The sequence below is a fragment of the Eschrichtius robustus genome, chromosome 4 (assembly GCF_028021215.1).
Source record: "Eschrichtius robustus isolate mEscRob2 chromosome 4, mEscRob2.pri, whole genome shotgun sequence".
Classification (NCBI taxonomy): Eukaryota; Metazoa; Chordata; class Mammalia; order Artiodactyla; family Eschrichtiidae; genus Eschrichtius; species Eschrichtius robustus.
In genome coordinates this window covers 8,469,315-8,493,160 of record NC_090827.1, presented here as the reverse complement: position 1 = coordinate 8,493,160, position 23,846 = coordinate 8,469,315, and the positions used below count along the sequence as shown (strand labels likewise).

Here is a 23,846-nt window from a genome sequence, read left to right as displayed (position 1 = left end):
AAGAATAGGCCGTATATTGGGACATAAAACAAATCTCAATAAATTTAAGAATATTGAAATCATATTAAGCATCTTTTCTGATCACAGTGGTATAAGACTAGAAATAAACTGCAAGAAAAAATCACAAATATGTGAAGACTAAACAACATGTGACTGAACAGCTATCAGGTCAATGAAGAAATTACAGGAGAAATCAAAAAATTACCTGAAGACAAATGAAAATGAGTATGCAACACACCAAAATCTATGGGATACAGCAAAAGTGGGACTGAAAGGGAAGTTTATAGCAATAGAAGCTTACCTCAAGAAACAAGAAAAATTTCAAATAAATACCTAAAGGAACTAGAAAAATAAGAACTAATGAAGCCCAAGTCAGTAGAAGGAAGGAAATAATAAAGATCATAAAGGAAATAAATGAAATATAGACTAAGAAGACAGCAGAAAAGGCCAATGAAACTAAGAACCGGTTCTTTGAAAAGATAAACAAAGTTGACAAACTTTTAGCTAGACTCATCAAGAAAAAAAAAAGGCTCTGATAAAATTAGAACTGAAAGCAAATGATAAGAGACTATTATGAATAGCTCTCTGCCAACAAATTGGACAACCTAGAAGAAATGAACAAATTCTTAGAGTCTTACAACCTTCCAAGACTGAATCATGAAGAAATAGAAAATCTGAATAGATTGATCACTAGTACAGAGATTGAAACAGTAGTCAAACCAAAAGCGCCCAATAAAAGTCCAGGACCAGAGGTCTTCACAGATGAATTTTACCAAACATTCAAAGAAGATTTGAAACCTATCCTTCTCAAACTGTTTCAAAAAATTGAAAAGAAGGGAACACTCTTAACTCATTTATGAGGTCAACATCACCCTGATAATAAAACCAGAAAAAGACAATGCAAAAAAAGAAAATTAAAGGCCAATATCTCTGATAAACAAAATATAAGCAAACCGAATAAAACAATACATTAAAAGGATAATACAACATGATCAAGTGGGATTTATTCCAGGGATGCAGAAGCGGTTCAACCACAAGTCAATCACTGAGATACACTACATTAACAAAATGAAAGATAAAAACCATACGATCATCTCAATAGATGAATAAAAAGATTCAACACCAACTTATAATAAAATTTCTCAATAAAATGGGAAGGAACATACCTCGACATAATAAAGGTCATATATGACAAACCCACAACTAACATCATACTCAAATGGTGAAAAGCTGAAAGCATTCCCTCTAAAATCAGGAACAAGACAAGGATGTAAACTTTCACTACTCTTATTCAACATAGTATTGGAAGTCCTAGCCAGAGCAATTAGGCAAGAAAAGAAATAAAAGGAGTCAAATTGGAAAGGAAGAAGTAAAAGTGTCACTATTTGCAGATGAAATGATTTAATACATAGAAAACCCTAAAGAGTCCACCAAAAACTATTAGAAATAATAAACAAATACAGAAATTTCAGGATACAAAATCAACATACAAAAATCTCTTGCATTTCTGTGCACTAACAATGAGCTAGCAGAAGGAGAAATTAAGAAAAAAATCCCATTTATAACCATAACAAAAAGAATAAAATACCTAGGAATACATCTAACCAAGGAGGTGAAAGACCCCATACACTGAAAACTATAAGACATTCTTGAAAGAAATTGAAGAAGACAGAAATAAATGGAAAGATATTCCATGCTCATGAATTGGAACAATTAACATTGTTAAAATGTCCACATTACCTAAATCAATCTACAGATTCAATACAATCCCCATCAAAATCCCAAGGACATTTTTCACAGAAATAGAACCAAAAATTCTAAAATTTTTATGGAATCATTACAGAACCTGAATAGCCAAAGCTCTCCTGAGAAAAAAAAGAACAAAGCTGGAGGTATCACACTCCCAGATTTCAAACTATGTCACAAAACTATAGTAATCAAAACAGCATGGCATTGGGAGAAAAACAGATACATAGATCAATGGAACAGAACTGAGAGCCTAGAAATAAACCCACACATATATGGGCAATTAATTTATGACAGAAGAGCAAAGACAGTCCTTAAAGAAAAGACAGTGCTTCAATAAATGGTATTGGGAAAACTGGATAGCCACTTGCAAGAAAATGAAACTAGACCACTATCTCACACCATACACAAAAATCAACTCAAAATGGATTAAAGACTTGAATCTAAGACCTGAAACTATAAAGCTTCTAGAAGAAAACTTTGGCAACATGCTCTTGAACACCAGTCTTAGCAATATCTTTCTAGATATATCTCCTCAGGCAAGGGAAACAAAAGCAAAAATAAACAAATGGGACTACATCAAACTAAAAAGCTTTTGCACAGCAGAGAAAACCATCAACAACAAAAAAAAGGACAATTTACTAAATGGGAGAAGATATTTGCAAACAATATATCAGATAAGGGGTTAATATCCAAAATACATAAAAACTCGTACAACTCAACAACAACAACAAATACAACCCAATTTAAAAATGGGCAGAGACACTGAATAGATGTCTTCCCAAAGAAGACACAAGGTGGCCAACAGACACATGAAAAGATTTTCAACATCACTAATCATCAGGGAAATGCAAATCAAAACCATAATGAGATAGCACCTCACCCCTGTTGGAGTGACTACTGTCAAAAAGACAAGGATAATAAGTGTCAGCAAGGATGTGGAGAAAAGGGAATTCTTGTGCACTGTTCATGGGAATGTAAATTTGTGCAGTCATTGTGGAGAACAGTATGGAGATTCCTCAAAAAATTAAGAAAAAACTACCATATGATCCAGTTATCCCACTTCCGGGTATTTATGCAAAGACTATAAAAGCACTAATTCAAAAAGATACATGCACCCCAATGTTCATAGCAGCACTATTTACAATAGCCAAGATACGGAAACAAACTAAGCATCCATCAACAGATGAATGGATAAAGATGTGGTGTATACATACAGTAGGATATTACTCAGCCATAAAAAAAGATGAAATCTTGCTATTTGTTACAACATGGATAGACCTTCCTCTGATGGAGGAAGACAAGTACTGTATGATTTCACTCATATGTGGACTTAAACAAACAAACCAAAATAAATGAACAAACGAAAGCAAACAAAACATACACATAGATACAGAGAAGAGAATAGTGGTTACCAGAGGGGGAGGGGGGCTAAACGGGTAAAGGGGGTCAACAGTATGGTGACAGATGGAAACTAAATTTATGGTAGTGAGCACACTGAAGGGTATACAGAAGTAGAAATATAATGTTGTACACATGAAACATATGATGTTATAAACTGATGTTACCTCAATAAAAATAAATCTAAAAAAATAAAATGATAAGCCTTCTAGCGCAAAAAAGATAGAAGAATATCTTTGCAACTTGGGAATAAAAAAAGACTTCTGGATAGCACACGGAAATTAATAACCATACAAAAATATAGGTAATTAGACTTCATCTAATTTAAAACTAGTGCTCGTCAAACTACATATTTAAGAAAATGAACGGGCAAGCCGCAGACTGGGAGAACATAACTGCATATTATATATCTGACACAGGACCTGCAGCTGCAATGCATACTTACAAGAACTCTTCCAAGTCAATAATAAAAAGAAAAGCCACCCAATTCTTAAAAAAATGAGCCAAATATTTAAATAGACTTTCAACAAAGGAAGATATATGAATGACCAATAAACCCCTGGGGAAATGCTTAGCAACATTAGTCATTAGGTAAATGCAAATAAAACCACAGTAAGACAGCATTACCCAAACACCAGAGCAACAAAAATTAAAAGGGCTGACCACCTCAAAATTAGCAGGGATGTCGAATAACTGAAGTGAGGGAGATGAAATGATGTAATCATTTTGGAAAGGCTCTGATGGTGTCTTACAAAACTAAAATTATTAGTACATTATGACCCAGCAATTCTACTCCTAGGTGTTTACACAAGAGGCTGAAAACATAATGAGTCCATTGAAAGATACATGTAAATGTCCATAGCAGGTTTCTTCATAATAGCCCCAAACTGGATAAAACTCGGGTGTCCATCAACAAAAGAATAGATAAACAAACTGTGGTACATTCATACAATGGAATACTATTGGAATACTACTCATAGTAAAAAAAAAAGGAATGACTTACTGATACAGTCAAAAACACGAATGAATGTAAAAAGAATCATGCATGTATACTGTATGAAGGAGGAGAATAGTGTTTGCCTCTAGGGTGGGGAAAGGGACTGACTGGGCAGGGGTATGAAGAGCCTTGCTAGATCTGGAGTAATGGTGGTGCTCTATATCTTGACAGGGGCTTGGATTACACAGATGTATATATCAAATGGTATCCTAAAGATATGCGCATTTCCCTGCACGTGAATTTCACCTCCAGGAATAAACAAGTATTGAACTCTAGTTAGCAATATGTATCCTGAAGTATTTAGGGCTATACTTTAAACACTTTAAATTGAGATCTGCAACTTTAAAATGCATCATAAAAGTAAATAAGACAAATTGATGGATGGATAAATGGATATTGGATAGTATGTGAAGAAGCCGATATAGGAAAATGTTTTTATTTTATTTTTATTATTTTTAAATTTTTTTTCTATTTTCCCACACCACCCGGCTGTGGTATCTTAGTTCCCCAACCAGGGATCGAACCCATGCCCCCTGCATTGGAAGCGCTGAGTCTTAATCACTGGACCTCCAGGGAAGTCTCGGGAAAATGTTAATTATAGAATCTGCATGGTAGGTATTTGGGTGTTCATGGTATAATTATTTCATTTTCCCTGTATGTTTGAAAATTTTCATAATAAAGAGTCTTTGCTGCTAAATCTTAGGTAAAATGGCTCTAGGTTGGGCCTGTAGATATGAAAAACAGCATTTTGCCTGTGTTTGTATAGGTTGATTATAAATATTGCATCTCAGGGAAATTTTGTTTTTAATTGTTGATAACGTAGTTGCTGCTCTGTCTCAACAGACAGTTGTGCTGTGAGCCTGGGTGGATTTTCTGTACCTTATTACACGACACAACAGGCAATGACGTCAGTTTGATCCCACCTGAATTTTGAGGCATATCCCATAACATTTTACCTCAGGTTGTTGGTTGAATATCTAGAGCAAAATTATGTTGGTCACAGGAAGAAATGTTATTGTTTATCTTTTTAATTCTAAATTAAAAATAAATAAATCATTATTTAACTCTGTTCCTCAGAAATATTTCTCTTGAAATTATTTCTTGCTTTTACCAAAATATAGCACTATATTTCAACACAAGGAAAGTATGGGAACAGAGTGAGAGGTCTTGTGATTCCATTTAACTTGCTTAATTCCACCTTGGAATTAAATGAAAATACATATCTTCTAATTTGGAAAAAAAGAAAAACTAGCACAAAGAAACCAATCATAGCAAAGGAGAAGAACACTATTCAGAGGGGCTGTTCTACAAAGTGGAGATTTCTCCTCCACCTTTTAAGCCATATTTCTTTTACTTAAAAAAAAAATCTCCAGGCAAGAACAATAAGTGGAATTTCAAAGTTACGGCGATGAAATATATTACTGGTTAATATAGACTACTAAAAAAGAATTTCATTTTGAGATTAAAAAGTATGAGGAGTTTATAAAAACTTACCAGAAGTATCCCTGTCCCTGGGAAAGGCTAGGAAGAAACCCATGAGTCTGGTTCAGACAGAGGCTTCAGTGTCTTGGGGTCAGGACGGGCCGGGCCACGTCTGTTAATAAACATTTCACTGAACTCGACTAGTCCGTGAAAACACAGGCGTGTCCTCGTGCCCCTTCATTAACCGAAGTTTAGTAATCTCCTAGTTGGAGTTTTAATTAGGATTTGTCCAAGGAGAATCTGTACCCCTAAAGGGGAAAAAAAAAACACCCCTTCTGACGAATCAAGAAGGAAACAGGAAACAGTATGAATGCAATTCAGTTATTTACTTTTTCTATCACACCCTTCTGCAAATACCACTATATATACAGCTCTCAGCAAGCAGAGACAGCCCTCAGCTGACACTCACTGGAGGTCCAGCAGGTGGTTTATAGGAGTGACGTGCCTGAGCACAGGTCAATTTCTATAGCCTTCTTTAAGGATAATGTAGGCTGAACAAATATGAGTTTGGTAAACAATTAACTCGACAACCACTTGGGACTTTACAGCTAGTTGTCAGCTTGTCTTGTTCTTTATTGTTGCATGTAAAGTAACCCTTTTGCTGTTTACTTCACCAGGAGGTCTCATTCCTTTACTTTCTCGTATTCATTTTTTTTTTTTTTACCTTAAAAGCATTAATGAATAAATTAATTAAGGAGTAAGGGCAACACTTATGGAAAGACTTTAGCAATTTTAAATGTTCCCACACTGAGGCCTTTGAATGGAGGGAGTTATTACAAGGGGCTGCTAAATTCTTATGTCCAGTGTATAAAAGTTTGTGATCTCTCCCAAAACGCCAGACATACCACATTAAGGTCCAAAAAAGCAGGGGAAACTTGAAGCCCTCTCACAGACCACATTCCATCGGGTTCTAAGTCAGCCTCTTCACTCTTCAATAATACTTCCATGACCGGAATACCCGGCAAGTTAGGAGTGGAAAGAATCTTCCTCAATCTGATAAAAGGCATTATAAAAACCGAGAGCAATCATTATACTTAAAGGTGAAATACTGAATGCTTTTCCCCTAAGGCAATCCAGCCACTTTGGACGTTATACTGGAAGTTCTAGCCAGTGCGGGATGTGCCCTTCATAATATTTGCACATAGAAATTTCCTTCTTTTGCTCCAGCTTCCAGCATCGAGAGACACGCTACTTCTGGAGGTGTTCCGTCCCATGTTTGTAGACTTCTGACTGTTAGAAAAGATGAAATTATATCACAGCAAATTTCGTTGCCCTGAAATTTCTGCCAGCAGAGTTTATTTTTATCCTTTCAGGCACACTGATCATTTCTACTTCCTCTTCCACCTGGAGCAATTGGGATGTCTGAGGACAGCTACCGTTCCATCTGAGATTTCAGTTTGCTAGTTCTTTTCCCTGCATTTGCGCTCCGTCATGAATTCAGATCCCCTCAGAATCCTGGTTGTGTTCATTTAAATCCTTTCTAGTTTGTCAAGGGTCCATCTAGGAGGTGTGGTGTCCAGGGTTTCGCATCTACAGGGCTTCAGCTCTGTACACAGTAGAACAGGAATATTGCCTCTGCGTTCTAGGTAATGATCTTTCCATAAACAGAAATATCATCCTTGCTATGAGCCAACATTCCCAAGTCTCTTTTACACCTGCTGCAGATAAACCAGACCTTCCGTATCCTGCGCTAGTGAAGACAATTTCTTTGAAAATAGGTGTAAGTCTTTACATTTCTTTCTCTTAATTTCCATTTTATTAGTTCTCACACAATGTCAGGGCCATCTGCTTCTGTGGTATAATGTCTACTACAGCTTTGTGTCTTTCACAAAATTGATAAGCATATTTTTTTTTGTCTTTTTTAAATAAGGGGAACACATGTTGAGTCAGGTAATGGTTGAGTGGTAATCCGGCAACGGGAGATCAGAATGATTGGTTCTGTCATGACTGGTTGTTTTTTTTTTTTTTTTAAATTTATTTATTTATTTATTTATTTTTGGCTGTATTGGGTCTTCGTTTCTGTGCGAGGGCTTTCTCTTAGTTGCGGCAAGCGGGGGCCACTCTTCATCACGGTGCATGGGCCTCTCACTGTCACGGCCTCTCTTTGTTGCCGAGCACAGGCTCCAGACGCGCAGGCTCAGTAGTTGTAGTTGTAGCTCACGGGCCCAGTTGCTCTGCGGCATGTGGGATCTTCCCAAACCAGGGCTCGAACCCGTGTCCCCTGCATTGGCAGGCAGATTCTCAACCACCGCGCCACCAGGGAAGCCCAAGCATATTGTTTTCTCTGTCTAGTTGCTGGTAACACTCTTGAATTCAAAGCATGGGCTGAAGATAGCACTTGAAATCTGCAAAATGATTTAAATCTATTAATCAATATTCTTTGGTTATGTTGTTCAACTATTAATCCTCATACCAACATTGCCATCAACTTAAGCTTCTCTATTTAATTACAGAGCATTATGAGGACTCTGTCAAGGACTTGCTGACAGCCATTGTGTTCTTTTTTTTTTTTTTTTTAATAATCATTATTTGTTTTATTTATTTATTTATTTTTATTAAAAAAATTTTTTTTGGCCACGCTGCGCGGCATGCGGAAATCTTAGTTCCCCGAACAGGGACTGAAATCATACCCGCCACGGTGGAAGCGCGGAGTCTTAACCACTGGACTGCCAAGGAAGTCCCTATGCTCTTCTGTTGATTACTCTAAATTAACTCTGGGAAATAAGTTTGGTCCAAGACCATTGTCCTTGATGATACCCTGTGGTCTCAGTGACCAGAGCTTTCTCTTCTGGGGTTTGACAATTGCTCCCTTTAATAGTGAACCCTCTCTGGAGATGAGATACTTCTGGCTGCCGATTAGGGACCTGGAAACCTTGGACCTCTTAAACCACGGTGAGGATATAGGATGGGGAGCAAACGATGACTTTTTTTTCAGAGTAGAGAACTTCTGGTAGTTTGGTTTTTCTCAGAGTGTTTAAGTTGTGTTCTGGACTTGAACCCTAAAGAGATTATTTGGTTCTGTGAACCTCTTGAGTTTTATTTCAAGGAAAATCCTACTTTAACATGTGGTGCAGGTAAGATATATAAATATTAGGGATGTGTTTATAACATCATTACTCTGAAAGTTACACAGAGCAAGAGCAAATTTTCCTTAAGTATGGACTTTGTTTTTAATTAGCATTTTATGTTAAGGTTTAAAATTCTAAAGTTTCAAAAGGGAACATACACAAAGGTCTTCCTCTCATCCCTGTTTTTTAGCCATTTACTTATCTTCACTAAAGACAACCAACTTCACTAGGGGGGGGTGTGTGAGTCCAGAGATATTTTATGCATATACAATCAAATATGCAAAAATACTCTGCTTTACTTTTAGTACAAATGATAGACTACTACATATATTTTTCTGTACTTTGATTTTTTCCATTTCATATATCTTGGAGATTATTCTAAGATATAATTTTTTTAGATAAAGTTGTGAGGGCTTGTTCTTTTATTTTTATTTTTTTAATTATTTTAAATTCTTGATAATTGAGAAATTAAAACACGTACACAAACAGATTCCAATGTACCCACTATCCAACTTCAACAATTATCAACTCAAGGTCAGTTATCAACTCAAACCAATTATCAACTCAAGGCTGACCACTCCTTATCATTTTTTAAGAATAGAGTTATAAGTAACATACAGTATTATATTAGTTTCAAGTGTACAGCATCGTGATTCAATATTTTTATACTTTATAACATAATCACCACAAAAAGTCCAGTTATCATGCGTCACCATACAAAGTTGTTACAATATTATTGACTATATTCCTTGTGTATATACATTACATCCCCGTGACTTATTTATTATATAACTGGAGGTTTTTACCTCTTAATTACCATTCACCTGTTTCACCTGTCCCCACCCACCCCCTCTGGCAACCACCAGTTTATTCTCTGTGTCTATGAGTCTGTTTCTGTTTCATTGTTTGTTTTCCAGATTCCACATATAAGTGAAACCATAGGGTATTTATCTTTCTCTGTCTGACTTGCTTCACTTAGCATAATAGAGGGTTTGTTATTTTAAAATGCCTTATTAAAAGCTTTTCCCTTGCTGTAGTTATTTGTTTTTATTTTAATATTAATATATTATTCAATATCACATAATTTTAAAGTTAAAATATTTTAAAAGTTAACATAGACCACTAGATGGTGCTGTCATCACAAAGAAATGAAAAATATACATAGTACTTTAAAAATAATTTGCACATTGTAAGGAAAAAACCCAACTACTATAAAACTGTACAAAGCAAAAAGTATAGGCTAAATTTCGAAGTACTATTCTCCAAAGGCAGACAATGATAACGTGGAGACTTTTCTCTCTTCCCAGTTATTTTATCCATACTTGTATATCTAGATCTATATATTAATTTCTCAATCATCTATATATTCTTTAATAAAAAATCTCAGACACACATTGTTATTTTGAAACTTACTTTCTTAAACCTAATAATATATAATGGAGTTCTTGCCATGACAGTACATATAATTAATTTCATTCTTCAGTAAACTGTGTCGAGTAAATTGTTTTAAATGATGAGAATATTATAAAATGTTATAATGATATCTTACTTGTATAATTATTATACTTATTTAATGATACGTGTATTTGTTATAATTGATTTCACTGCTCATAATAGATATTTAGGCTGTTTCTGAATTTTTGTTTATCCAAACAATAGTGCAGGAAACATCCTTGCGCATTTATCCCGGCGCGCTGGCTGCAGAAGCCCATGTTGACATCATTTTCTCTTGGAACCTTAGAGGCATGATCTCCTTGACTTAAAGCTTCTAGCCTTGCTGTTGAGCCGTCAAATGTGCCATTCTTATTCCTGATTCCATTTAAACCCTTTGAATCTGATCTCTTCTCTCTGCCCATCCCACTCCCTTTCTCGGCTCTAGGGACCATTTCTTCTGAACACTCTTGACCATGTCCCTGGGTGCCATTCTTTTCTTCCAAACATTGATTTGGGCCCTCAGTGAGCCCTTTCAGTCCTTCTTCCTAGAAAATGTTCCTGTTTAGTTCTTTGATAATTTCCTCCCCTCTATTTTCTCTTTTTCTCTTTCCAGAATTCCTATTATTCAGATTAATAATCCTGTCAGACAGAGTCTACATTTTAAAAACATTTTCTAATCCTCCGGCTTTTTATTTCTGCAGTCGTATCTCTTTTTTAAAAGTTATTAATTCTTATGTGCCATATAATAAATGAGACTGTGGATGAAAATGAGGTGAATCAAGCCGCAGCACTAAAACAGGGTTCAGATTAATGTTTTAGTCATTCGCTGTGCTTTATGAGACCAAGTGTGGCATAACGGAGAGGGCGCTGGCTTAGGGGTCAGGAGGTTTACATTCCTATGCCAGGTAAGCCAATAATTAGTGGTGTCAGCACATCTCTGGGTCTCATTCCTCATTTATTCGTTAATTTATTCAGCAGATATTGTACTCAACTATTACTCTGAGTCAGGCACCAGGTTATAAGAAGAGAAGGTTGAACCAGATGGTGTCTGAGGTGTTTTCCTCCCTCTGAAATTCCAAGGCCCTTGGATTCTAAGCCCCTTGGATTCTACCTCTTAGCTGGTTCCTTCCTTTCTTTTCCTACTTTCACCACCTGAGGTCGGGACCTTACCTTCTATTGAATAAATTTCTGCACCATCTCTTAGCTGGTTTTTTGATGTCACAGCAGGAAAGACTAGGGAAGGAGGAGAGGAAGCAGGGCACATGGCATGATTCAGTGAGCCTGTGGGATTTTGGAGTTTTCTAGTCTCACCGCATATTGCTGCCGTCATATTTTTAATTTTATAGAGCTTTCTCCTTTTCTAGCAGGGTCACCAACTGTCCTGGTTTACCTGGGGCTGTGAGTTTCCTGGGATGGGGGACATTCTGTGCTAAAACGGAGGCAGTCCGGGACAAACCAGGGTAGTGGTCACTCTACCTCTGGATATTCTTTTTTGGTAGCAGCTTTTTCTTTTTTCTTAGTTGCAATCATTTTTTTTTCCCCTCTGCAGATATTAATTATAGGTTTTTTTTCCAAAGGTTTTTGTTTTTCATAGTATTATGTGCTGTCTCTGCTTCCTTTGAGCTCCTCTGGTTTACTTATGTTAGTCTCTCCTTTGCGTTGGAGACTTTTCACACATGTCTTGCAACAGGCTGATCACGTTTGTGAGTATTGACTGGATGCTCTGGGAGGTTGGTGGGGTCTGTCAGCCGCTGGGTTTCACTGTGGGGGGATTGGGGAGGGACCTGGCCTATCACCGTGAGATTGCCAAATGTCAGCCTAGAGAGCTCCTTTGTTTTAGGCGGGCCAGTTTTCCCAAACAGAAACCCTCCATGTGCTGCTGGGCGGCCGCCCTCCTGGGGGAGCAGGGGTCGGAGCAGAGGACACAGTAAGCAGAAGTGTCTGGTAAGCAGAAAGTTCTGGTAAGCGGGCTTCCAGGACTCCCCTGTTCTCAAGTAGGGGCCTCGCTCTCTCTGTTGTGTCTCTGAGACGAAATGCTCTGTAGTTCAAACTTTTCAAGAATGTAAACCTCTAGTCTGCCCCTGTAGCTGGAGAGAGGTTCTTTTCTAGCTGTGTTGGAAGAGGAACAGTTTCTGGAAGTCAAACTGATCTTTTAAGATGACTTTCAGTTTATTTCTCCAGATTTCAGCTTCAAACACTTGAAAGTCTCCTTGTCTTATTCCAAAAACCTTGCAGTGGTGTCCTAGTTATTTCCTGGTTACCTCCTAATGCCTGTCCTTAAGCCCCTTCCCCAAACTAGCTCCCACAAGCCAGGCACAGTCCCAGTTCAGGACACTTACATTTGCTGTGCCATCTTCCACCAGGTCTTCGCATGACTGGCCCCTCAGCTCCCTCAGTTTTTGCTGAAATGGCAACTTTTCAGCAAGGGCTTTCCAGATCCCCATACTTTAAGACACACTGCCCAGACCACGACTACCTACCTGTGTTCTGACTTTTTTCCACAGCCCTTGTGACATTATATATATATATATATATATATATATATATATATATATATATATATATATATATATATATATAATTATTATATATTTAATATATATTATATTTAATTATATAAATAATTATATATTATAATAATTTATATATATATATAAATTAGAATGTAAGCTCCCTATTAGAACAATTAGAAGATTAGCTTCATGAGGACAGGCCTTTTGGCCTCCTTATTTCACACTTTTCCCCCTATAGACAGGAGTGCTTGGCAAACAGAATGATTTGCATTTCATGTCTGCCCTGCCTTTGCACTTTTAGTAGCAGCTGGCGCCTCGACTCCTGGGTCTTTCCAGAGCAAAGCAAATAGGCGTGATTCTTCTTAGCTGCCCCACTTCCACCTGCTGCTTCCCATAGGCACTGAATTTTTAGACGTCTCTGTTCTAACTCAGTTACCACTTTCTTGTCTGCATTTTGATTCTAAAATTTTGTGATCTCTTTGGTCTTTTGTTGTCTCGTTTCATGCTCTCTTTGTCTTTACAAATGTTACAAAAAATCCTCCACGGTAACTTTAGTAGGGGTTTGGAAAAGGATGGAGAAAATCGTATGTGTTCAGCTCGTGTAATTTAAGCAGAAATCCTACAGCGTTGCTTTACCTATTTTGGCTACTTGTATTTACTGTTTTGTGAAGCACCTGCTTATGCATTTTGCTCTGTTTTCTTTAGTGCTGTTCTTCTTTTGCTGTTTGATTGTGATTTCTTTTGTAAATTAAGAATATGAGCTCTCTGTCTTTTGTGCTGCAAAGATTTTCCTCAGAGAGTTGTTTGGTTTGGACTTTGTATGACTGTGTGCTTGCTGTTTCATGAAATTTTGTTTGATCACATCTTTTCCTATGTATCAGTTGTTTTCATTCTTTGATTCCATTTCTGAATTCTCTGGTATGTTTGATCTGCTTGTGTTTTTGTTTGTTTGTTTTATGTATAGCTTTGTTTTTTGCAATAAACACATGAAGTTTACAAGAAGAGTACAAAAAACTCCCCAAATATTTCTATTTTACCCCATTTGCTTTATCTTTCTATTATTGTCATTATTATTTTCTGAACCATTTGAGAGTAAGTTGTACACACAAAGACTCTTTACTCCTAAATATTTCACTGTGTATTTCCTAAATCTTAAATAGCCTCAATATGGTAATCAAAAGCAGGAAATTAGTGTTTTTTTAATGCATCCATCTTGAGTAAAGACCTTATTCAAATTTTGCCTATTCTCCTAATAATTTACTTTATAGCAATAAGGAAAAAGAAAAGGAAGTCCCCTGCCCAGGATCTACCCAGGCATGTGCTGTGCTAGTTGTCACCCCTTCTTAGTCCATAATCTGAAGCAAGCCCTTAGCCGTTTTTGTGTTTTATGATTTGACACTTTGAAGAGTACATTTTCTCTGTTGAGGTTTGTTTGACATTTCCTCAAAATTAGACACAGTTTATGCTTTTGGGGTTGGAACATGGAGTAATGTTGACTACTTCATAGTGATATTAACATTGATCATTTCATTAAGGTAGTGTCTGACAGGTTTCCCACTGGAAGGAGATTTTGAGACTATATAAATACCTTGATTTTTATTACGGTAGAGAGTCTAAAGACAGCCACCACCAAATCCACCTATACCACGCTGCATGCTGCTCCGCACAGCAAGAGGTAGAATCTAAGTTTCCTCCCTTGAATCTGAGCTGGCGGTGATGAACTGCTTCACCAATAGAATGAGGCAGAAAGGATGTTCTGGTGTCTCAGAGGCTAAATCACAAGTAGCTTCCCAGCCTCCACATGGATGTCTTGAAAGGCTTGCTCCTTGGATGTTGCCTCTCAGAACTCAGCCATCATGCTGTGAGAGGCCCAGGTTACGTGGAGAGGTCACGTGCAGGTGCTCTGGGTAACAGTACTAGCTGAGCTCCCAGCTGACAGTCAACATCATTTACAAGTGAGCTACTTTAGGGGTTCAGTCCACACGATGACTCCAACACCAGATGCCATCTGACTGCAGCCATATGAGTGACCCTAAGTAAGAACCACATAGCTGGGCCCTGACAAGCCACAGGGCTGAGAGGTAATAATAAATTTTTGTCTTGAGCCTCTAAGTTTAGGTTGATTTGTTGCACGGTAATAGATACATGCAACAAAAGTTATCTGGAACTGGGTTTCTGCTGTAATAAAGACCTAAAACGTGTGGCATTGGCTTTGGGACCAGGCAGCAAGCAAATACTGGAAGGGCCTTGAGGACAATGTTAACGAAACCTGAGGGACGGTTAGGAAATTATTATTGGCAGCTGGAGAAGTAAGGACTCTTGCTATGTAGTCATAGAAAGTTTGGCAGTAATGTTGCCTCCAGAAATGTGGCAGGTAGAAATGAGCTAATGGATTTGGCCAAGGAGATTCCATGTAGAATGTTGAAAGTCCCTCCTGTTTCTTTTAGCTACGTATGCTAAAAGTAAAGGATAGAAAGAATTGAACTAAAAAGAGGTACTCTTAAGCTTTGGGACAGTACCCCAGGGAATTAAGTTTTCTCAAGATAAGAAAGGGCCTCTGGGTAAAGACCAAATCTAGGACATTAATAGTAACACTTGTGTCAAGGTAAAAACATAGTTAAGGGTGCAGCTGTAATCCCCATCGCTGAGCCGTCAGAAAGACTTAAGGGTGTGCCTTGCAGACGCAGTGAGGTGGACAGTTGCTTCTAAGAATCTTAAGGACATTTTCCCACAGTGACCTGACTCTCAGGCCAAGGTAGGGAAGTAGGTGCATCCCAAAGAGCTTTGGTTGTGGCTTTTGTATAAAGGTGTGAATCCTAATAAGATTAGTGGGGAACATGTTAAGTTTTTAAGAGGCATTTTTGGAAGCAGAGTCTGCTTGGATTGAAAGGACAGAAGTAGTTCAAGCTGAAAAGGGCCTTGAGAGTCCCCAGCCAATTCAGGCAGAATACCTTTTGAGAAAGCTACTCAGCCATTAAACATGGATAATTTCTTATAGAAAAGGAAGACTGGCTCACAGAGAAGAGCAGAGAGTCCAGTCCAGTCTCTCTTTTTTAGATCTTAATAAAGACATTTAATCTCATTAGAGTGTGATTTCATTAAAGCATTCCCTCTATGAAGTTAATTGATACGTTTTTCTATCTTTATTATATTGTTAAAATGTCTTTGGAGTGCTTTAATGTTTGAAATTATTTAGACTAAATATATTAAATAAATGTTAGCTTAGATCTACAATTTTATAGAAAGCCCAAGGACTTAGATGGATTTTGTATTCAGAATCTTCTGTTTTAGACAGGTACTCTGTGTTATATAACACTCTCAGAGGAGGGCCAGGAGAGTGGCCAGTTATCCAATCTATTGACAGTTCTACAGTAAAACTTATGGCTAGGAGGAACGAAAAATGACTGAAAGTAGTCAAGTTTTATTATCAAAGGAATCCCAGTCAGGTCATGTTTCAGCACCAAATGAGTTATGGAAAATATTTTCAATTTTCAGAGCTGTTGGATTTTGAAATTGCAAATAAGAGACTGTGGACCAGCACACTTTCTTTGTGCTTGAATTCTTTGTGTGTGTCATGCATCAGTAACCTCTCCTTTGGAACCTCCAAAGAATTAGTAATTAGTGGTTGGAGTGCAGAAGTGAATGGACTTGCTCAGGGAGGTACTCAAAGTGACTCGGAAACATCTTGCTGGGTTTCTTAGAACACTCATTAGAAATCGCATGTTTGCATGTTTTCTCATTGGTTTCATTTTTTCATTCCTCATGAGATTTTTTTTTTTCCGAAATAAGAGAAAACAACTAAAATCAATTGCTGAAGTTTTCTCTTGCAAAACAACATAAATGCTGCCCAACCTAGACAACCTAGTAAGATATAGAGCCAATAATTTGAACAGGGTATCCAAACCTAAAAAAAAAGCTGATTTAGAATATGACCCAAATTCTCTTGGAAAAAAACATAGAGAAGCTGGTAAAATGCCAATCTGGTGATTTTTTTTTAGTAGCACCAACTGTTAACAAAACATAGTCTAATGTATCATTGGGTAGAGGGTTGTAGCATCCAGGAATATTCTTCCTCAGATACTCAGATTTAAAGATATAGAGTCACAGACCTGTGAATATTCATTGGATATTATTAAAAGGATGGCCAGAGTTTATGTCCCCCTCTAATCTTATGGCTTTGGGGAGAAGTCGGAGAGTATAATTTATGCAGGTAGGAGTGAACAAGGTAGGGGATGATGAAGGGAAGATAACTGATTAGAGAGGTAGAAGCGTGATCTATGTTTTCAGTGAATCCGCAGAGCTAGAAAAAAAGTTACACTTTTTTAACAACAACAAGAATAACAATCGTGATCCTTAAATTTTTGATCCCAGAAGTTGATAAAATCTATGAATCCTCTCCCCGCATGAGATGTACTGAAGCACATCCACCAAATTTTGCACACCATTTTATAGATGATTCACATATTAACTCATCCATTGTCCCTGGATGCCTGATTTAAATACAATCTTGTAATTGTCTAAGCTGGGATATAAATCCTAACCTCTCTCTGCTCCAACCTAACAATAGTTTTTTAAAAAATGTAGAAGAGATAAGGAAATGGCAGTAACTTTCATTAATAATGTTTATTATGACTTAATTTTAGAATATTAGAACATCCTGACTACTTTTGGCTATTGGGAAGGGATTAAGATAATATTTCTTTTAAATTATATTTTTATATTAAGTTATAGAATTAATACAACATTATAGGCAATTTAAGAGGATGAAAAATTATTTAACAGGCTTTCTGTGCACACTTTGATGCATTTCCTTTTAGTTTTTTCCTCAATTCCAAAAGTAACTATTTCAAAATATATAACAGACAATATGATGACAAATCTCCAATATCCATCACCTAGTGTGGCAGATATTATTTTTAAAAGATGGCTGGGGGCTTCCCTGGTGGCGCAGTCGTTGAGAATCTGCCTGCCAATGCAGGGGACACGGGTTTGAGCCCTGGTCTGGGAAGATCCCACATGCCACGGAGCAACTAGGCCCATGAGCCACAGCTACTGAGCCTCCGCGACTGGAGCCTGTGCTCTGCAACAAGAGAGGCCGCGATAGTGAGAGGCCCCCGCACCGCGATGAAGAGTGGCCCCCGCTTGCCACAACTAGAGAAAGCCCTCGCACAGAAATGAAGACCCAACACAGCCAAAAATAAATAAATAAATAAAAATTAAAAAAAAAAAAAAGATGGCTGGGACAGTATCTTCTATCTCAAATGCTCTTCTTACGATATGACTTTGCCACTCTACCATCAAAAGCTGGAGTCTATGATCCTTCCACTTGACCTGAGTGAACCAATTGTCTACAGTAGAAGTGAAGTGATGCTGTGTAACTTCTATATGGTAAAAAAAGAACACAAGGCTCATGCTGGTTTCTTTTGGGACCTTGTTCTGAGAGCCTCAGCTGCCGTGTAAGAAGTCTGTTTTCTCTGAGGTCACCAAGGATAGAAACCACTTGGGAGAGAGAAAGAGAAGGGGTGAGGGAAAGAGAGGAGGAGTCCAGCTCTTCCAGCCCCCATCTTTTTGTGTGAAGAACGACCCAGGTAGAGCCACCATCTGACTACAACTGCAGGACAGACCCTGGATTCAAGGCGACCACCAAATTTGTGAGTAAAATAATGATTGTTATTACTTTAAGACCTTGTTTCTACATGGTTTGTTTAAAAGCAATAGATAACTTGAACACCTAGATATAAAATTATTAACAGATTTCCATATTTCTTCATCTAATTTTTTTCTTTGCAGGAGAATTTTAAAGAAAATTTCAGCCATTGTAATATTTCATCCTTAGCTCATTTTATTTTTGTTTATTTAATTTTTTTTTCATGCCTTGGTTTAAAATATATTGGTAAATATGATGCTAGCTACAGAAAGGAACTAGCAGCCAGGCTATAGGGAACTGGAGTTAGGCTTTATACATTTTTTTTAATCTTTTCTCTGCTTAGCTCATTTTATATTCCTAAAAATTAAGGACCATATTCCCCCACAATGTAAAGTGTAATATATATTTACATAATACAAAGGCCAGTCCATAGTCCGTATTAAAAATTCCATTATTCCCAAAATATCTTTTTACATTTATTTTGTTCAAACCAGATCCCAAACAAGATCCACACATTGCACATGATTATTATATCTCTTACATTTATTTTCATATTTAATAACCCCAATTTTAAAATGTCATTGACTTTAGGAAATACCACATTTATATTTAAAAATACTTTAAAACTACAGTGTTTATAAATTTATGCAAAGCACTTCAGTAATACAATTAATTTTTTTCATGTTGCTTTATAACCTGTGGCTACAGTATATACCACTGAATTACTACATCTTGGTTTGCTCACTCATGCCCCTAATGTTGGATATTTTAAATTGACTATCTGTTTCTATTCCTTTACTATTTTACTGACTACCATCAAATTCATTAATAAATCTTTTTACTGGACTCAGACTTATTTCTTTAAGACAAACTCTCAGAGATGAAATTATTGAGTGAAATGTTGTTTAATATTTTTAGGACTTGTCAAAGAGAAATCACACCAGACACTTGTTAAAAATGTCAAGACAGACTTTATTTGAACTACTGCATAAAGTAGAGAGACTTCAGTGTAAAACTGAACTCAGGTCAGAGTACAAGGGCAGCTGGGGATCAAAATGGTTAGAGTGAGGGAATCAGTGGATGGAAGATTACTGAAAGAAACTTGATGAGATACCAAGGAGGAGAGGAGGAGAAGCTGATTATGTATCAATAGTGTAGGGGATGAGGAACTTTATTAGATATGAAGGGTAGGGGGTTCTTGCTAAAGTAAGCTCAGCAGGTCAAGAACCACAAGCCAAGAATCAGGTCCAGTCAAAAAGATGGCTCAGGAAGGTGTGACCAAGGTGGTGAAGTAGGGAGACACTGAGCGCTCCTCCTCCCATGGGCACACCAAAATTATAGCTATTTACAGAGCAATTATTGATCAGAATGACCTGAATATGAGCAGGAAAGATTTCCCACAACTAAAGATATAAAGAAGGAACTACAATGAGATGTGTAGGAGGGGTGGAGTGCATTATAGTCAAATCCACACTTGGTAGGCAACCCACAGACAGGAGGATAATTACAATTGCAGAGGTTGTCCCCAGAAAGCAAGGGATCTGAGCCCCACATTGGGGTCCCCAGCCCAGGGGTCCTGCAGTGAGCAGACAAGCTCCCAGAAAGTTTTGCTTTGAAGTCCAGTGGGGCTTGGATTCAGGAGAGCTGGAGGGCTGTAGGAAAGAGATACTCCACTCTTAAAGGGTGCACACAAAATCTCACATGCTCTGAATTCCAGCCCAGAGACTGTAGTTTGAAAAAAGCCTGGGTCAGAACCATTTGCTGATCGTGGAGAGCCTTCTGCAGATGAAGGAGGCATGTGGGACTCCCCTGGGGACATAGATGCTGGAGGCAGCCATTCTGGGGAGCTTGTTCTACCATGTGGACAGTGGTGCTGGCACGTGCCATTTTGGAGTCCATTCTCTAGACTGTTAGCACTGGGACCCAGTCAGTTGGCACCCCCCAGGGCAGGACCCCCCAGGCCAAGCAGCCAGGGACCTCAGTCCCAGCCACAAGCAGGCCAGCACCAGCCCTGGGCTCCCCCAGGCCTCCCAGCAAGCTGCCCCAGGACATGACACTGGCCCCCAGTGGGCTGGGGTCACCCCCAGGAGACTCGGGCTCCATGGCCAACCATACTGGGACCCCAAGCTGAACATAAACAACAAAAAAGAATTTTAAAAATGAGGATATTTTAAGAGATGTCTGGGGCAACATCAAGTGTACTAACTTTCACATTATAGGGGTCCCAGAAGGAGAAGAAAGAGAAAAGGGGGCAGGGGAAATTTTGAAGAGAAAATAGCTGAAAAGTTCCCTAACCTTGGAAAAGAAATAGACATCCGGGTCCAGGAAGCCCAGAGAGTCCCAAACAGGATCAACCCAAAGAGGTCTACACCAAGACACATTGTAAATAAAATGGCAAAAATTAGAGATAGAGAATGTTAAAAGCAGCCAGGGAAAAGCAATTTAGTTGCATACAACAGAACTCCATGAGACTATGAGCTGACTTTACAGCAGAAAATCTGCAGGTCAGAAGGAAGTGGCACAATAAATTTAAAGTGATGAAAAGGAAAACCTACAACCAAGAATACTCTACCAGGCAAAATTATCATTCAGATTTGAAGGAGAGTTCAGGAGTTTTACAAACAAGCAAAAGCTAAAATATTTCAGCACCATTAAACTGGATTTACAAGAATTGTTATAGGGACTTCTCTAAGAGGAAAACAGAAGATGAACGTAGAAATATTAAAATCATAAAAGGAACAATCTCGTTGGTTAAGGCAAATATACAGTAAGAGTAGTAGATCAATCACTTATAAAGCTAGCAGGGAGGTTAAAAGGCAGTGGTAGTAAAGTCATCTATATCCACAATAAGTAGTTAAGTGATACACAAAACAAAAAGATGGAAAATATGACATCAAAAACATTAAATGTGGGGAGGGGGAGTAAAAATGCAGAGTTGCTAGAATGCGTTCAAACTTAAGATATCAACTTAAAATAATCATATAAATATAAATATATAAATAATTTATATATGAACCTCATAGTAACCTCCCAAATCTATAATAGATACACATGAAAAACACACAGAAAAATGGAAAGGAGTTCAAACATAATACTAAAGATGGTCATCAAATAACAAGGGAGGAGAGCAAAAAAAGAAGAAAGGAACAAAAAATAACTATAAAAACAACCAGAAAGCAATTAACAAAAGGCAATAAGTACATACATGTCAATAATTACCTTAACAGTATATGGACTAAAGACTGCAATCAAAAGACACAGAGTGGCTGAATGGATAAAGAATCATGACCCATATATATGCTGCCTACAAGAGAATCACTTCAGATCTGAATATACACACAAACTGAAATTGAGGGGTTGGAAAAATGTACTCCATGCAAATAAAAACAAAAAGAAAGCTGGGGTAGCAATACTTATATTGATAAAATAGACTTTAAAACAAAGACTGTAACAAGACAAAGAGAGACGTTACAAAATGATGAAGGGATCAATCCAACATGAAGATATGACAATTGTAAATACATATGAAGCACCCATATACATAAATAATGCAAATATTGATACATAAAGCAAATGTTAACAGACAGAAAAGGAGAAATTGATGGTAACACAATAATAGTGGGGGACTTTAACCACCTGCTTACATCAATGGGCAGATCCTCCAGACAGAAAATCAATAAGGAAACAGTGGCTTTAAATGACACATTATACCAGATGGACTAAATAGATATATATAACATTCCTTCCAAAGACAGCAGAATATATATTCTTTTGTAGTACATATGGAGCATTCTCCAGGATAGATCACATGCTAGGCAACAAAACAAGTTTCACTAAATTTAGGAAGATTGAAATCACATCAAGCATCATTTTCTGGTCCCGGGGCTAAAGACTAAAACTCAACTACAAGAAAAAACTGCAAAATCACAAACACATGGAAGCTAAATAATATACTACTATAATAAATAATCTACTACTAAACAACAAATAGGTCACTGAAGAAATCAAAGAAGAAATAAAAAATGCTGGAGACAAATGAAAATGGAAGCAATGGAAACAATGGTCCAAAATTTATTGGATGCAGCAAAAGCAGTTTTAAGAAGGAGATTCATAGCAATACATGCCCACCTTAGGAAACAAGAAAAATCTCAAAGAAATAAGCTAAACATACACCTAAAGACACTAGATAAAGAACAAACAAAACCCAAAGTTAGTAAAAAGAAAGAATAAACATCAAAGCAGAAATAAATGGAAACCAAAAAAAAACAAAAAACAAAAAAAACTAATAGAAAAGATCAATGAAACTAAGAGCTGGTTCTTTGAAAAGATAAAGAAAATTGATAAACCTTTACCTAGACTCATCAAGAAAAAAAGAGAGAGAGCCCATATAAATAAAATCAGAAATGAAATAAAAGAAGTTATAACCAACACCACAGAAATATAAAAGATCATAATATTTACTATGAATAATTACCAATAAATTGAACAACCTAGAAGAAATGGACAAATTCCTAGAAGTATACAATCTTCCATGACTGAATCAGGAAGAAAATGGAAAATATGAACAAACTGATTACCAGTAATGAAACTGAATCAATAGTCAAAAAACAGCCAAAAGTCCAGGACCAGCTTCCCAGGTGAATGCTACCGAACATATAAAGAAGAGTTAATACCCATCTTTCTCAAACTGTTAAAAAAACGAAGAGGAAGGAATTCTTCTGAACTTATTCTATTGATACAAGGCCAGCATTACCCTTATGCCAAAACCACACAAACACAATACACACACACACAAAATAAAATTACAGGCCAAGAAGAACATAGATGTAAAATACTCAAGAAAAAATTAATAAACTGAAAGAATTTCCTCTGAGATAAGGAACAAGACGAGGATGTCCACCAACACCACTTTTATTCAACATAGTATTGGAAGTCCTAGCCACGGCAATCAGGCAAGAAAAAAAAATAACAGGAGTCCAGATTGGAAAGAAAGAAGTAAAACTGTCACTGTTTGCAGATGACATGATACTATTCATAGAAAATCCTAAAGACGCCACCAGAAAACTACAAGAGCTCATTAATGAATTCAGTAAAGTTGCAGGTTACAAAATTAATATACAGGAATCTGAGCATTTCTATACACTAACAACAAAATTGGACTGGAAGAATTAATATCTTTAAAATGACCATACTACCCAAGGCAACCTACAGATTCAAAGCACTCCCTATCAAAATACCAATGACATTTTTCACAGAACTAGAACAAATAATTCTAAAATTTGTATGGAAACACAAAGCACACGAGTAGCCAAAACAATCTTGAGAAAGAAGAATAGAGCTGGAGGAATCACACTCCCTGACTTTAGACTACAGTACAAAGCTACAGTAATCGAAATAGTATGGTACTGGCACAAAAACAAACACACAGGCCAATGGAACAGAATAGAGAGGCAAGAAATAAACCCATGCACCTATGGTCAATAATCTACAACAAAGAAGGCAAGGATATACAATGGGGAAAAGACAGTCTTTTCAGTAAATGGTGCTGGGAAAATTGG

General features: G+C 37.2%; 1 long non-coding RNA gene across 5 annotated transcripts in view; it reads left to right on the top strand.

The window, feature by feature from the left end:
- LOC137763953 (uncharacterized) overlaps positions 1-23,846 on the top strand; it is a 298,397-nt gene that overhangs the window by 153,026 nt on the left and 121,525 nt on the right. The window lies entirely within an intron of this gene.